The sequence below is a fragment of the Anas platyrhynchos genome, chromosome 1 (genome assembly GCF_047663525.1).
Source record: "Anas platyrhynchos isolate ZD024472 breed Pekin duck chromosome 1, IASCAAS_PekinDuck_T2T, whole genome shotgun sequence".
NCBI lineage: Eukaryota > Metazoa > Chordata > Aves > Anseriformes > Anatidae > Anas > Anas platyrhynchos.
Window position 1 is genome coordinate 5,721,343 of NC_092587.1, and position 14,594 is coordinate 5,735,936.

General features: G+C 38.7%; 1 long non-coding RNA gene across 1 annotated transcript in view; it reads left to right on the forward strand.

Annotated features, from left to right (window-relative positions):
• Positions 1 to 270: 270 nt before the first annotated feature.
• LOC140003498 (uncharacterized) overlaps positions 271 to 14,594 on the forward strand; it is a 118,833-nt gene continuing 104,509 nt past the window's right edge. Inside the window, exon 1 of the long non-coding RNA XR_011812292.1 lies at positions 271 to 637. This is a non-coding gene — a long non-coding RNA (uncharacterized lncRNA). The remainder of the gene's footprint in view (positions 638 to 14,594) is intronic.

Below are 14,594 nucleotides of genomic sequence, written 5' to 3' on the forward strand. Positions count from 1 at the left end.
GGCTGAATGCAGTCTACTAAATGCAACAAGGTAAATGTCTGCATGTATTCTAGATATACCATACTATTAAAATCAATCTGTTCGGGTTAGTTTCCATTTTGAGGAGAGCTGAGAAATACAACCACCAGTTTCTGTCACGTGCTGCATCATATCAATTAAAATTAAATTAAATTTCATGCAAAGAACACAACTTAGAAAATCCCAGCAAACAACAACGGAACCTTTCCACTAATGATTTCCAGTCATCAGAAGTGGAGAGAGACTCAGACAGCAGACAGCATGGTCCCAGCATGCTTTTTGCCTTTTTTTTTGTTTGCACAGTAGCTGTCAGTTGCAGCCCTGCAGGTAGTAGAACCCAGTGGGAAGAGGGGCGGGACAGAGCGATGCTGCCTGAACTGACAGCAAATTTAAATTACTGAGCTTTCTTTTTCTTTTTTTTTTTTCTTTCTTTGCTTTTTTTTTTTTTCTGTATTTTTCTACTCTGCGACAAACTGCAAAGATTCTAGTACACGCTAATTTAACAACCCTGCTTCGTCTTCTTTTTTTTTTTTTCCCCCCCTTTCTGCTTCCAGGATAATTAAAAGAGAAACCTGTAAAGGCAACATTCCTTTAAGCAAGTTGGTGCTGCAACGTGCTGGTAAGGCGAATTTAATTTTTTTGTTCTCTTCCCCATCTTTTCTTTTCCTTTTTTGGAGCTGAAAGCTTTTGTATATCTAACGCAGTCATAAGTGTGGTTCCCCTGCTGTGGAGGGTTAGGATGTAATGAAAAGGTGTAACTGCTTGATATGTGACCTTCTCCTATTACTTAAAATGGATAATAACAGCTTTCGTGTCTGTCCTCATGATGCTTTTCTCTCTGTGAATTGACTATTTGCTCAACAGAAGCGGTGCTGTGATTGTCGCACTATGACAATGAGGACTTGATTGTTTTTTGGGTGCTGTTCCATGCTCCTATCAGAAAAGATACTTGAGTTGGGGGGTTTGTGTGTGTGATTTTTTTCAAACGCTGCCTGAAGCACTGATATGACGGGGGTGGAGATGGGGGTGGAGGAGATGGTCTTGGGTATCATTCTGCCTGTTCAGCTGTTTACTAGGTAGAGAAGTGCAACACTGAAACTTTTTTAAAAATAAATAAATATTTTTCAGCTTGCTTTGAGTGAGATCACTGTCTCCGGGATTTATTGAATAGTGGGTAAAGTTCTTGCTCTCCCTTGCATTGTTCTTCTGGAGAAAGGGGGGAGGGATGTTCTACTTCATACCTTGTCATAGCTTTGTAGCAGCTAATTGCAAGGAAGTGACAAACTTTGAGATGAAATACCTGCCATTGTTTTTGCAAAGAATGGGTTTGATGTTCTGGATAGTTTCCTATGAATGCAAGCCTGCCAGATATAATCAGACCTGTATTATAAATGTTGCAATTCCTGCCTTACAAATCCCCTGATTTTTTGAGATCTGCTTTCTAGTCTTTTCCTGACATTAATACATTATATTTTTTCAGGAAATTAGAGATGTTCTGGCTTTTCTGTGTTTCAACCCTTCTGAAACTTGTAAAGCAAGTTATTTTTGTTTTGTTTTATTTTTATTTTCAGACTTTCTACATATGATTCTGACAGGTATTAAATGCTACAACACCTACTAAAATCAAGAGGAAGTCTGAGCTTGTCCTGTATTTAAGAGGAAATTGATGAATACTCCCAGGACTGAATCTTACGATTGCTGAAATCTCTTTTTCTAATTGCAATTGCCGTTACACTTAAGAAGTGATCCTGCAGGTTTTTACTGAAATATTTAGAGTAAACTACGTAAATAAACACTACTCTTACAGTTAAATATTTAGAGGTTTTGTGGCTGTACTGAGGAAAACTTTTTGAATGTAAGATACAATTTTTCAGAGAAAGATAGTGGAGCTGGAAATCCAGTGTGATTCAGTCCTCTAACTTCTTGAAAGCTACTTTCCTCAATATTTAAAATGACGTGTCTCAAAAGTAATCATCTACAGGGTGATACTTTGAGGTTTCCAAATTTAAAGGTCTATTTTGCTAAATGCATACCATGATTATAGGGGTGAAGTTGTGCAGGGAGAAGGGAGATGAGTATCAGGGACTGAACACAGGCTTCCTTTCAGGATGTGCCAATGCCATATGGAAAGTTACATTCTTTCACAGGAACTTGTTAGGGCATAGGGTTAAAGGGTGCTGCACTTGCAGAGGTTCGTCACTCCCTATGTCAGCCTTGATTTCAAGCACTGTGATACTTTTTTTCTGAAGATTTACTTTACTTGTGCATAAAATGCTGGTATCTTGGGAAATGAGGTCATTGTAGCTCTCACACCTTACTTTTGCCCTGATAACTTTCATCCCCTCCTCCCCAACAACAAGGCCCAGAAAATTAGGCTTTGTCCCTTGTAATCCTAAACTCTCATCCATTTATAACAGGAGAAGAAAAGGATTGAATTCAGTGTTCTTGTTATGGAAATAAGTTTTTATTCACTCTGTATCAACTGACAGTTAGAAGCGTATCTGATGTAATATGAATAAACTGTAGGCAGTTGACAGTAAATTATGCAGCTATAGTCTCACATTCTCTTAGAAACAGTGCTTTTACAATGTTCAAGTGGCTTAATGGAGTGAAAAAACTGCCAATAGGCTCATTTGAGTTTGGTGATCACCCAAAGCCATGAGAAGTCCACAATGGTTGATACCCACTGCCCACGGCTGGCACCACAGTAGTGGGAAAAGCTGCAAGAAGTAGGGCTTGGGCATAGCCAGGTGTACTCTGTCATAGAGGTGATGCCAAAGTTACTGTTATGAGGCAACAGGACAGCAAAGTACAGCCAAGTTTATGTTGAACTTGATGAAAAGGCTTTGTTCCTAAAGCATTAAAGAAAAAAAAAAAAGTCAGCGGTATCTTTAAGAAATAATAAACTATCAGTCTACTTTCTATTTGAATTTAGTCTTTATTTTTTAACTAATCTTTTTTTTTTTTTTTTTTTTTTTTTTAACTGTCCCGTGCACTTGAAATTCTTGTTGGCTTCTAGCAATACTCTACCCAGCATCTGGAAATTTCTTGTTGAACAGAATTGCTTTCAATACAACAAAAAAGCAAGGCAGAAAACTTGCTGTAATTTCCTGTCAGTATCACAGAAATAAGAAAACACTAGGCTAATAAAAATGATAATCTGAGTTTACAACTGTTAACAAGATTCCTGAATAGAAATGGTGCTATTATGTGCAAAGAACTTTTATCATCAGTAGAGGAATGTAGTATAAAATTATGAGTTTTATTATTAGGGCCCTGTCACCCAATCAGAAATCAACCCATAATCTTAATTTGTGAAAAGCCATAAGTTTTGGCATCTTCCCTCCCCTCCTATTAATAAAATATTAAAGACATTTTATAATTAGAAACTTTGATAACATAGCTATGAATTTTCTTTACAGGAAAAAAGCTGGCATAATTCTGTATTTCTTCCATTTCTCCAGCTCTCCATATAAAATCACTGCAAGTCTGAGTTACATGCAGCAGATAGAACTGGGGTAAATCCCAAAGTTGCTATGGGCAGTAATGATGGGATTTCATGGACTTCTGTCTTCTGAGAGAGACCAGATTCTCAGGCTTTCTCAGGACGCTGCAGAAGAATTTATGAATATGCTATGGAACCTCTTTCATAAAAAAATTTGGGTTGGAAGAGATTTTAGCGAGCATCTAATTCCAACCCTCCTGGGATTGGAACACCTCCCACAACAGAAGGTTGCCCAAAGCCCCATCCAACCAGGTCTTGAACAATTCCAGAGATGGGGCACCCACAGCTTCTCTGGGCAGCCTGTACCACTGCCTCATCACCCTCAGAGTGAAGAATCTCCTCTTTTTCTAAATCTAATTTCCCCCTTAGCCTAAATCCACTCTCTTTCAGTTTAAAGCCATTACCCCTCGTCCTACAACTACACTCCCTACCAGAGAGTCCCTCCCCAGCTTTCCTGTAGCCCCCTTTAGGTACTGGAAGGCCTTTGTGAGGTCTCCCTCGAGCCTTCTCTTCTCTAGACTGAACAACACCAGCTCCCTCAGCCTGTCTTCAGAGGAAAATTTCCCTGAATGTGATTATTTATCAATGTTACATTTCTGAATTGAAGCATCAAAAATGCTTACATTTCAACCTATTCAATATTTTATTTCATTCTAGTAATAATAGACTTTTACCTTTCACTTCTGACTGCAAATGGTTGGTTCTTCCCCCCCCCACACACACATGTAAATGATTTACAGTATTATAAAGGCCTTGCTGTGTTTCCATTTGCTTTAATGAATTAGCCATGGTCTTCTTTCAGTAAGAACCACTGTGGAAGCTCTACATCACCAAAGGAAGCAAGACAGCTGTATCTTTGCTCAGTGGCTCCAGTCTCTGGTACTCCCCCATTACCTGATTGAAACAGATTGGGCCAACACTTGCCAAGATACACTCCTTCCACAAGCCTGGCAGCCAGTCATATATCTTTCATCTCTTGGTGCTGTGTGCATGGTTCACTGTAGACTCCTTAGGACCCCTGAACCTTTGCAGGGTATATGAAACACTAAAAATAATCTAATACTTCCTAATTACTTTCATCACCCCCTAGGCAATACAGCAGTAGTTATCAGCTCACTAGATATGAATTAAGAATATAAATAAATATTTTATTCTATTAAGGTAAAAAGTAAAATGTTAGCAAGAATGAAACAAAGCTAAAAGAGAAGCAGAGCCCCAGAGAGTGCAGTTCTAGATGATAATTATCACACAAAGTCTTCCTTCCTTGGCTGCTATGTGTCTCTGACGGCCTGCAAGGTTTATAATTTAGCTCCCATCCTAAGGGTGATGTGCTCCAAGAACTTTTAGAGCTAAGTCTTTCCTACTCCCATTGTTAAAGACACTGTCACTTCCGTGGGGAAGATAACAAAGGGGCAGCAAGCCAGAAGTGCTGCATACACTTTTTTCTTTTTTTTTTTTTTTTCCCAAACAGGAATTGTCAGCCACCTGTATATACCTCATCTAAATGTCTTCTCTCTGGTCTTGGTGTTTGGACACCAGAGGTAGGATTTATCTCACCCAAATTTATATATTTATGCTGTATACACCTACATCTGAGCTAACCACCTCAGGGTCCTGTTACAGTCAAAGGAAACAAACAGGTGTTTTCAGGGAGTGATTTATCTGACCTATTTTAAATGACTATTTTCTTTGAATCCCACTGTAGGACATCACATCCAAGACTCAGATCATTTAACCTCCTCTCCTCAGATTTTCTTAATTAACCGTACTGTTGCATTGCTTAATTTAGACATCTTCTCATCATCTGCTTAGATTCTCTTGTAACTACTTCATGAACGCAGTGCTTAAAACTCTGTAAATTATATACCTTGAAAAACAGTCATAGTACTATTGACTTACCAAGCCTCATATACCTGGCAGTCGACTTAAAACAAGGCTAATCATAGTGAAATTAGGACTGGATTGCATAGCAGGGTAATGTTGCTCATGTATATCATTAGTCCTCAAGCGCTGCTGGGGGGATGCTGTCAAAAGTGCATTCCAAGCAGCATGTTTAATGTACAATTAATCTTGTTCCTCATGGTTACTTTTATTAGGCTGAACTGATCTAGTGAAAGGAGCTGTTGTGATTGTTTTATTTATTCTACTTTGCAGACCAGTGGCATTTAAAAGCTACGCTGCAATGCTTTAACATACGTGAGAATCAGGAAACACCATGAATACACTGAAGTCCACCTGATTTAGGCACCTGCATTTTAATGAGTTGATGTTCCTGACATAAATTCCCTCACCCAAAGGAAGCTCAGTGCATTTGAAGGCTTCCAGACAGAGATTGTGCCTTCCTAAGTTTGTACAGTTAAGGCTCCATTTACACCACTAAAAATATCTGCTACCCTGGCTCCCTGGTGTCACAGCATAGCTCACCATGTCTCACATAACCACCTGTAGAGGAGCTTCTTGTGTCATCTGGGTCCTGTGTGGGCCCCAGGTGTTTACTTTTGTGCCCCATTACATGGTGTTAATATTTGTGGGTGATGTTGGCAGGCTCACAGACCACTTGAACAGAGGGATGTAAAGAAAAAAAGGATGGAGCAACCTTTTTCATAAAGCCTAGAGAGTGTGAACCCTACAGATGACCATAGCCAGCATCATAATCAGAATTTTCTATGATGAGAATTTGATTAATTCCAAAATTACTTTTGTCAATACAGAAATACATATTCATATGTATATAAATATACAATATAGATGTTGGAGACATGAGAACACACTAGGTAGCTAAGTCATTCCACAGTACAGACAGTACAGACATGCTATACATCGGACAAATATGGTGTTCCTTAGGATTCATTTCTCTCTTCACTTAGGTAATCTTCAGTGTCCTAAAAAAAAAAAAAAAAAAAGAATTCTACCACTCATTTGAAAAAAAAAAAAAAAAAGGTTTATCATCAGGCATGAGCGAGGTAAGTCTATGCTGAACCGGAGCTGGGGCTGCGGTGTTTTTCAGAAACAGTCTTCAGTAAGGCAAGAACAGCAGCCTGTTTTTGAAACATGAAGAAAATGTGACAATAATCAATAGAACTGCTCACAAAAATAAGAGCTCTCAACACAAGATTTTATGTATTATACTTTTGCTATTTTCAGTGATTAATTTATAGGCACTGTGCAAACCACTGACACAGTAAGTAATCCAGAAAGCCTGTTGTCTATGTTTTGGATAACAAGAAGCAGAAGTATAGATTAATAGTGGCTCTTAATCAATCTGATGCAGTCAATGTTTTCCATAGGCACTCCATTAATAAGCCGCTCAGCTAAAGCCTTTCTTTTGCCATATCCTAAGTCACTGACAATTATGAAGGACATATGCATACTAAATGAAGCTTTTGCGCTTGAGTGAAGAACAATAGCAGCCTATCCAGTGTCACACAGCAAGAGAGACCACACTCGCAGGACATTAAAAGCTGGGTACTCTTGCTGAACAGGTTTACACATTTAAACCTTGATCCTGCAAAGACTTACACACATGCTTAACCTTACACACTGCGAATGAAATCCTGGGCCTCTCAAAATCAATGACAAAACTCCACTAACTTCAAAGGGCCATTCTGTGAATAGCCTTTTTGGCATCAGTGCAGCCACACAGAGTGTAGAAGTGTGTGAGCTGATCTCCCCAACCTTGTTGCTTGCGTGAAGCCTTAAGAGATTGAGGGAGCTGCTAAGTGTAACTTCCAAAACACCTCTTCTGTCTCACAACAAGCCACAAGCTTTCAAAGATGTTTTCTTGTTTGATCTGTGTTCTTTAGGGGTTTTGCCCAAACCCCATGGTAAAACCTGCAGGAGTGGTTTCTGCAGGAGAAATCTGTGAGCAATCCTTTCCCTGGCTAACATTGCACTCTGAAAGGGTTGTTTTCTTTACTTTCCAGAAGATCCAGTCCCTGGAGTGAAGTGGTTATGATTAAATTACATCTTTACTTAATATATATATGTATGTATATCTCTATATTATGTATCATGTGATTTAACAGGAAATCTGGGAAATATCTACTGAAATAACTTACAGGTCAAAAAAAAAAAAAAAAAAAAAAAAGATGATTTTTTGCAGGATTAAAATGCAGCTTTTTTCTGCTTGCTGTTGGCAATTGAGAAGAACTAACAGTCTGGTGACAAGCTGGGGAAGAGTAACAATGGTCAGTCCCATTTTCAGCATGGATTTTTGTGCACAGTGAACCAGGTCAATTCTCTGACTGCCTACACAGTCCTGCTGGGTCTACATGTGATGCAACACTCACCCAACCCTCACACTGGCTGAGCCACTGATGTTAGGGAGTCTTTGGCAGCTCCAAATAACACTAAGGTGTCTCCTAACTCCAGAAGCAAAGCTTGTGCTTGTAAATCTAGATCGCCCAGGCTTCAACAAAATGTTTAAAAACTGGTGTGGGGATTGCAAATTGTGCTAGGAAACAGGAGAGTCTTTGCCACCATCCCCCTAAACTGACAAAAAGATTAGAGATGGTTATCCCAGAATAAGCATAGTGTAACAGGGAGGAAGCATTCTTTGGAAAAGAATTTTATAAAGTTTTGCATCCTAGTTATGCTTTAGGATAAGCCCATTTTAGTATTTGTGTAAACCAAATGATCATTTCTCCAGTAAATCGGTGGCATTCACTTGAAAAGAAGACTAGTGTGGGTAATCTCAGCAAAGATTTTTGTTTCCATTTCAGCATTTTTCTCTGACACATTTCGTTGCTCAAGCAATGAAAAATTCCACAGACCTTACTCTTTTTGGCTTTTACTGTAAAGGTATTTTAATTTTATCTTCATCATGCTTCTGTACAAATGGGCTTTACATATTCCCAGCAAACTCCTGTGTGAAATTCTTAACCATAGAGATTACAGAAATTTACTGCTTCACTGGCATGGTCAAGTTGCCACAAAATTGCATTTGTTAATGTAGCTGTGAAAACACATGACAGCTGCCATCTCTTAGTGTAAGGACTATATGGCTGGGAAGAATTTAAGAATGCCTATAAAATGGGGTTTGGCCATGTCAGTTCAGCTTTAGAAAGGAGACTGTGTTATAAAATCTTCACCTATAATTGGACACAAGTGACAGCTTTGCTTAACTAGTGTTCACAAATGAACGAGCAGTGAAAATGCTCTGCCTTTCTCACCCCAGAAGAATGACCATGGCAGATGTTAACACCGTTGAGAACAGCTTTATTGTAACTACAGGTGAGACAAATGGGAGATTTATTAGTCTGGGCATTGAGGGAAGGGGAGGGGGGGTAAAAGTTGTATCCAGTGCTGTTCCAAAGAAATGCAATGCACATTGTGAAACACATTGCATGCCACACACAGTGCTCTAACACAGGGACTATTCTGTGCCTATGAATTCATGAGCATGATGGCATTCTTGTTTGCTTTTCAAGCACCCAGAATCACAAATACACATGATTCCGCTTTCTCTTTCTTTCATGCACTATCCTGTACCCATTTAAATTCAATGGAAAATCTCTAACTTCAGTGATGATACAGTACAATCAATGACTCCAAGTCTGGGAACTCAGTGACCTGCAAAACAGTAAACAACAGACAATGAGGCTTCTCTGGTGGAAGTCTTGAGCTGAGACCTGATCCAATGTAAGCAGGATCCTTCCTATTCATTGTAATGAGCTAACAATTGGTCCCTGACATAATATGCATTCAACAGAAATCTGCAGTGGCTGTTCAGGCAGTGATCCAGTAAAGCCCTTAATTATGTGCTCAAAAATATGGCATGGGAATAGTCCCAAAAGAAGCCACTGCAACCACAAAAATGTTTTAAGTTCACCAAGTAAGTAAATGTTTAGCTGCTGCAGTATGATGCTTGGTGTTTTTGTTTGTTTGATTGGTCGGTTGGTTTGGTTTGGTTTGATTTTTTGTTTGTTTGTTTTTCTTTTTTTTTTTTTTTTGTTCAGTCAATGCCCTCTGCCAAGCAAACCAACAAGTTTTCTTCAAATTCAACACATTGAGATGCCATAAATGTGTTGATATTCAGTTTTGTACCCAAATTTTGTTGTTGCTTTATACTCCTTTATGCCCAGAGATAGCAAAACACTTTGCTGAAATTGTGATATGGATATAAATAGGAATATTTACAACATGAAATTCAAAGCTTCCTTCCTTTTTAGATTCAGGGTACACTTGCATATGATGCTGCTGTCTGCTCATCAGTAGAATAACTAAAATAAAATAGAATATTGGTAGAATCAGTAGAATAGGTAGGATAAAATTGTATTAAAAAATGTTTGCAGTATAGGCAGGAAAATATAATATTCTGTAGTTCAAGTAAATTCTGTTTGCCTCAAACTCTTGAAGCAGATGCTTACTTAGAAGAGCTGCTTAAAGGCAGTTTGAACTTTTGTGCCATGTGGAACACATACAGTTTAACTGCTTCACTTCAGCTCATCTCGTTTAACTAGGGGGTACTATATTTTTGTATTATTTTGCTTTCATGAAACCTGTGATATTCACCAGGTTTTTCAGGTAATACTGTTTACAGCAAACACTGCCTATGGTGTTTCCAAAAGTTTCCTGCTGTCAGAAGCATGAGGGCCAAATTGAAAATATTGGTTTGGGAGAATGTAATCTTTTCAGTACAGACTTTGGTATTCAGTGTAAGTGCCCAATAGTAATGATGTCCAGGCATAGGGCCAAATGTTAAAACTGCCCCCAGAGTGGATATACTCATACTCTGCAAGAGAAGCAGTAAAGTGTGCTCGTATTCTGGCCAGCAGCATCCAAAAGCACAGCTCCCCATGAGCATAATTCTTGCCAGGAGTATGAATAAGCTGCATCGAGGCTATGCATTATGGCAAGTGCTGCATCAGGGACTGCTAAGTAACTCATAAATAAGCAGCCTCTGCTGCCCCCAATTCCTGTATCGAGCTTCAGAAGGCACTTATATAGCTCCAAGTATGAAAGGCTTGTATAGTGGTCTCAGTGGGCTTCAAGAAGCGCCAAAACCAAGGTGGCTCTTTTCCATCTCCTGCTCCTTCGACTGGCCATAATTTTTCTGGCAAGCACATACATGCAGCGCCTAGAAGGATTTGGCTTCTATTCTTCAGCTCATATTCATCTTTTGGGTTGCTTCAGTGAAGTTATGAATCCAGGATCTCCTGCTATGGTAGAATAAAGACTCCACCACAGATGAAATCTTTATTAATAAATGAATTATGAATTAAAAAAAAAAATAGTCACACTTTAGTAAGCCCACCAACCATTTTGGTTTGGGTGCACAAGTGTATTTATGCCCACATCAGAACTACTTTTTTGTTTGTTTGTTTGTTTGTTTTACATTAGTGCTCATTTCAGTTTTGTTTTATTGAGAGTGACCACAGTTCCACTCACATAACTGAAGTCTGCCAGGCTTTCAGCTCATAAAAATCAGAGTAACCTCTTGCAGTTTGTTGATCCTCTGCCCCAGAACTGCATATGATATTTCTAGAGCCTGATTAGTCTTTAAAGATGATAGAAGTTACTGATCCAGCATGCACAACTTTTTGCATAACACAGACAAAATACTTTTAGCCAGGAGTTTCTATATAAGGGCTAACCATATCTATGAGGTTATAGTAAAAGTAAACTGTATTATTACAGCAAAGTATCCTTTCTTGTTTTGGAGGTTTAAAACTTGCTTATTTGGAAGCAGTAGTTCAGAGGAATTTTGTGCAGACAGGTAGTAGTCAATATAAAAAGAATATGAGCATCAGACCTCTATACTCTTCTAGAGTATCTCTGCAGTTGAAGTTCTCCCAGTTCTAACTGCTAACCAACAAAGTTCCAGATGTTGCTTCATTGAAGCAGAATCATGAATTATATGTTCAAATGAGCCAATAAAATGATTTACTGGAAGGCAATGTCCTGTCCACATATTCCTTTTCTTTAGATACGTTGTTTTTGCCTTTCAGGACATTTTATAATCTACTGCACAGATACCATCTTTTGGAAAATCATGGAAATATTGTCAGCTGATGCATTTATCTAAATAAAGAGCCGTATAATTCAGAGCAAGGATAATCAACCATTCCTATATGTAAAGACAAGCTGACCACCATAAAACCAACCAATAATGTCATCGTTTAATTTTTTTGTCCTTTTCTTTCAATGGTAAATATATATATACATATATATATATACACTTTAGTGCTGCAACTGCTTATCTTTCTTTGAATCTAAGACTGAATATACAGAAGCAGTTCTTTTTCTTGCTATTTCCAATCAACTTCATACTTCCTACTACTAAAAACCTCAGGCAAGTCTTTCTCATGAGGTCTGACTCAAATATTCCTATGAGTTAGTCTTCAAAGCTTTTACAAGAACAAATATGGTAATCCATGAATCCTACTAGTGGTTTATGTTATCTAAACGTATATCTCTGTTCAAGTTTCAGAAAATATGTTAGGAAAAATTAAATGACATTGAAGCAGGACACAAAACACTTCAAATGGAACTAATTTTCACACATTGCAAAACTAGTCTGAGGAAATCCTTATTTCAAAACATTCTCCATGCCTCAATGTTTCTTTACACAGTTTCACTTGTTGCCTTAAAATTACTTTTCCTGGAAGGGAAAACTTGATCTCAGGACTGACAAGTGAAACAGAAGGTAATAAAACTGTTTCTGAATGTTCTGGTGATAGTGGTTTATGCCACAATATTGTCCATGCCTTACCTGTGGGTGTGCATCTATGATTATGTCAGTAGTATGGAATAAAACAGTCAAGGACAACCCTATTGTCCCAAGGCCCATTGGCACACCATAGCTCATATCCACCTGCATACACTTACTGCAACCCCAGAAAGACTGGCAACATCATAGAATCATAGAATGGCTCAGACCTTCTAATTCCAACTCACCTGCCATAGGCAGGGATGTCACCCACTAGATCAGGTTGCCCAGGGCCTCATCTAACCTGGTCTTGAACACCACCAGAGATGGGGCATCCACAGCCTCGCTGGACAACCTGTTCCCGTGCCTCACCACCCGCATGATGAAGAATTTCCATCCAGCCTCACTGTTGGGAACAGCCCCAACAGCTGCTGTCCCTCAAGCCAGGTTTGGGCATTCTGAAGGAGTTGGTGTAACCCAAAGCTCTGCAGGGGAGCACATCATCAATTAAACACTTACAAATTATTCGGCAATAGTATTTGAGCCACAATCCTGGCCTTGTTTTTTATATTAGTACATAATACAAACAAATACATAATTAGTACATAATACAAACACAGAACAAAGGGAATCTCCTCTCCAGAGAACTCATCTTCTCTGATTTGAACTTCAGGTGGGTGTACTTTCACATCTTGTTAACCATAGGGAATAGGGAACTTGAAAAGAGGAGAAGGAAGTAATTAGTAGTGGGTAACTGTACAGACTAAGAAGGGCATTTTCGAATATAAAAGTACATCCCTAACTTGTGTAACAAAAAGAGAGTATTCTCAGGATATCTTTGAACCACAAAGTTTTGGAAGATAGGAAAATATTGCTTTGCTTTTGCATCCTGCTTTAGACACACACTTTTGGCCTCTGATGGAAACAGGACAGTGGGTTGGATAGACATCTGGTATATCCTGCAGCAACCCTGGTGCAGAATCCTTTTGTTACATGAAGGGGTGTGGGCAGAGGCAAGGAAACTTTTCTCCTTCTTTGAGCTGTCTATTGGTACTGAGCCACTGAGACCTGATGAGGACTGCTGGAGCCAAACTGGCTTTCAGACCAAATAAACTTGCACATCTGTATCTATCTAAATAAACACACCAGGTACTCATCAATACACCCTTGTCTAGGAGCAAATTGGATTCTGAACAAGCATCCAAAGATATAAAAGTGCAAATACACTAATGCTGTCCCTTTGGAAAAGTCATCTGCATACATTTAACAGAGCAGGGGGAAAGGGTATATACTTCAACTCACTTGAAATGTCACTTTAGATAATTTTTCTAATTGAGTCTTAATATTTCACTGCTTCCCATATCTCTCAAAATGATTATTAACAAATAAACAGATCTTTCTCAGTTGTCTCTGAAATAATAATGGCAAAGGCTTCATTGCATATTCAGGAGCTTCAATTTACGTGAAAATTATTTCTGGCAATACAGCATGCAGCATCATGCAGACACATCAACTAATAATGCCACTTCCTTCAGTATGTGTTATAGGAGCATCTATGGCAGGGCATGTTCCAGGACTGATTCTATCAAATCAACAATACACACTGCAAGTGAGTGCTATGTCAGTGGAAAATATAAACATACAGTATGCATGCAATATGATGATGTAAAAATGCATGTAGAGACCACATCCATTGTGTGTCCCTTCTGCAGGGTTTTGGCAGGCTTACTCTGTAGCTGGCCAGTTTAGAATTAACAGGGTCAGAAGAGATGTCCCAGAATTTAATATAATTTGGATTTATCAATGCCAGACTCCTCTGGGGAAAAATAAGTCATTTTTCCACAGCATAGATAAATCTTCCCAGAATATTTCCCCAGACAGATTCTTTCTTCTGCATCCCTTTGCCAACTGGAACCTTTTGATCTCAACATCCTTAGTGCCAAATTCTTTAATGGTGTAAATGAGTGAAACTCCACCTAAGGCAGTGGAGCAGATCCCATTTACACCTGCAGAGAACTTGGCTTTGATTCTGTAGCCAAGGAGAGATTAAAACCATTGGTTCTAGCAGATTTGTAAGCCTGTAAAAATGCTCTTCATCTCCTGTTGCAGATACTTCTGTTATCCAGCCCAAATATGATAGGGAAAAGCAACAGAAAATGCTCTTGAGGGGCTGAATCTTGGTCTGGGAGGGTGATACATTGGAGAATTTAACTGAATGTTGTGATTTTTATCATATAATCGAGTATACATTGTTATCATTTTGATTCCGATCTCTTCACTTGTACTCTGTGCCACTTTTTTCCAGATCTAATATGAATCACTTATTCCAGATTGCTCTTTGAAGAAGGCCTCCACTGATATATCTGAGATTAAATGAGTCACTCATGATGGATTGTGCTTCATGGCTTTATATACCACAGA